Source organism: Callorhinus ursinus, unplaced genomic scaffold (assembly GCF_003265705.2).
Source record: "Callorhinus ursinus isolate GAN/ISIS: 27379988/994484 unplaced genomic scaffold, GSC_fseal_2.0 scaffold6692, whole genome shotgun sequence".
In the NCBI taxonomy this organism is placed as follows: Eukaryota; Metazoa; Chordata; class Mammalia; order Carnivora; family Otariidae; genus Callorhinus; species Callorhinus ursinus.
Genome location: NW_027403742.1, coordinates 1 through 2,706, shown reverse-complemented (window position 1 = coordinate 2,706; position 2,706 = coordinate 1). Strand labels below are relative to the sequence as shown.

Sequence of the window (2,706 nt, the reverse complement as noted above, 5' to 3'; positions counted from 1 at the left end):
AGAAAGAAAGAAAGAAAGAAAGAAAGAAAGAAAGAAAGAAAGAAAGAGAAAGAAAGAAAGAATGAAAGAAAGAAAAGAAAAGATGAAATCCAAATAGGAAACCTGTCACTATTTGCAAATGACATACTATATATAGAAATCCCTAAAGATTCCACCAAAAAACTGTTAGAATAAATAAATTCACTAAAGCTGCAGGATACAAAGTCAATATACAGAGACCTGTTGCATTTCTTTTTTTTTTTACGATTTTATTTATTTATTTGACAGAGAGAGAGAAACAGCACAAGCAGGGTGAGCAGCAGAAGGGGACGGAGAAGCTTACAGCCCACTGAGGAGGGAGACCAATTAGGGTCTGGATGCCAGGGTCCTGGGATTCTGACCTGTGCCAAAGACAGACGCTTAAACTGACTAAGCCGCCAGGTGTCCCAACTAGTTGCATTTCTGTATAGTGATGACAAACTTCCACAAAGAGAAAATAAGAAAACATTGCCATTTACAATTGCATGTAGAAATAAAAAATCTAGGAATAAAAGTAAGAAATGAATCAACCCGCAGTTCTGAGCCATGCAGAACAAATCCAGGCTTGCAGAACCATGGAAATGGAGTGGCAAGCTGCTTGGCTCCTGAAAGCCATTACCTATAGGTCTTACTACACTTTCAGACGATGACACATCTTCCAAAATTCAAAGGCTCTGTTATAAAGCCAATTATCCAATCCGGGAAGCTTTCTTAAAAAGTTTAAGTGTGGGTGATAAAGGCCTTATGACCACTGCTGTTTATGTCTACACCACGCGGGTGTGTGAGGCGGTTAAAGCACTGAAAGCCCCGGGCTGTACCATCCCAGTGGCTTCCGTGCCCACTGGATCTCCAGCCGGACAGACTCATTTATTTATATATATTTATTTATTTATTTATTTATTTATTTATTTATTTATTTATTTATTTGAGAGAGAGAATGAGTAATAGCATGAGAGGGAAGAGGGTCAGAGGGAGAAGCAGACTCCCTGTTGAGCAGGGAGCCCAATGTGGGACTTGATCCCAGGACTCCAGGATCATGACCTTAGCGGAAGGCAGTCGCCCAACCAACTGAGCCACCCAGGCGCCATGGACAGACTCATTTAAAAACACGATTGGAAGAGATCAGATTGACTGTGGAAAATGGAGTTACCCAAATCGATGTGGTGATTAATAGGACCTTGGTGCTGACCAGCCAGCGGGAAGCCCTGTGTGATGAGATTTGTCAGTTTCGCAAGGCCTGTGGGGAGGCTCATCTCAAAACCATCTTAGCAACAGGAGAACTTGGATCTCTTACTCATGTCTATAAAGCCAGTATGATCACAATGATGGCAGGATCAGAATTTATTAAGATCTCTACTGGAAAAGAAACGGTAAATGCCACTTTCCCAGTAGCTATAGTAATGTTACGGGCCCTTAGAGATTTCTTCTGGAAAACTGGAAACAAGGTAGGCTTTGGTTTAAACCAGCAGGAGGCATCCGCAGTGACAAGGATTCCCTTGCTTGTCTCTCTCGTGTGAAGGAAGAGCTGGGAGATGAATGGCTGACGCAAGAACTGTTCCGAATAGGTGCCAGTACTCTGGTTTCGGACATCGAGAGGCAGATTTACCATCACGTTACAGGAAGATAGGTGGCCTAACATGATCTTCCGATGTCTTAAATCAGTGACCAGTTCCAGAAAAGTGCTTTACAGCAACATGTAAAATGTGTTTTTCTACGTAATCGCTAAAATTGTTTAATTCAAACATGAGGGAATGAATAGATAACTGATTTTTCCCCCGCATAAAACTTTCACTGAATTTAATTCAAAGAATAAAAGAAAAAACAACGAATCCATACATGGAATTCTTTTCAGGTGCCTCTGAGTGGTCCTAATTACTTGAAGATCTGTATTGTTAATTTTGTGAAGATTTTCTTTTAAAAATTCTGAGTAAAATATTAATCATAGCTTTGACAGCATTAAATTCTAAGGGGGGGGGAACGTTAAACTGCCCAAGAAACGTGTCTATAGTGAAAGAAAACTTAGCATCCCTGAGCTGCCGGCCATACTCTGACGAATTCAAGAGTCACTGACTTGGCACTAACTTCCTGCCATGAAAATCTGTCTTTAATTTTTGCAACAGATATGCTCTCCTATTAATTGTTTTGTTAATGAACTCCTGTCGGTACATGATACTATGCTATAGCATTTTTTAAATAAAAAAAAATCTCTGTAGTTTATTTTTTGGAAAAATAAAATTGTATGGTGCTGGCCTAGAAACAAACACACAGGTCAATGGAATAGAATAGAAAGCTCGGAAAATGATAGTCATAGCACTTTTGGCAAAGTTTACTCATTAGAGTCAGTACATTAAAGGTTTATTTAAACTTAGCTCTGATATTATTAACTCTGAATAGGAATTAATTTTTATTAATATTATTTAATCAGCTGTTTCAACAGCTGATTCCAATAAAGACTTCTCTTTAAACATGTTTTATATAAATATATATTATAAATAAGGATGATTTAGAATGCACATTTTTAAGAAAACTTAAAATCTCTTTAATAAACCTATCATGGAGAAGGAAATATGGATATCCATCATCACAACTGATAGCATCACAAAAGACGACATTCAGACACAATCCATATCTGATGGAATGCTATAACATGACTTGAGTAGTTCTGCCCAAATGTTTAACCTGTTGGGA

At 38.4% G+C, this 2,706-nt stretch overlaps 1 pseudogene; it reads left to right on the top strand.

Moving 5' to 3' along the window:
- Positions 1-539: 539 nt before the first annotated feature.
- On the top strand, positions 540-1,675 carry LOC112815567 (deoxyribose-phosphate aldolase-like; annotated as a pseudogene).
- The last annotated feature ends 1,031 nt before the right edge of the window (positions 1,676-2,706 follow it).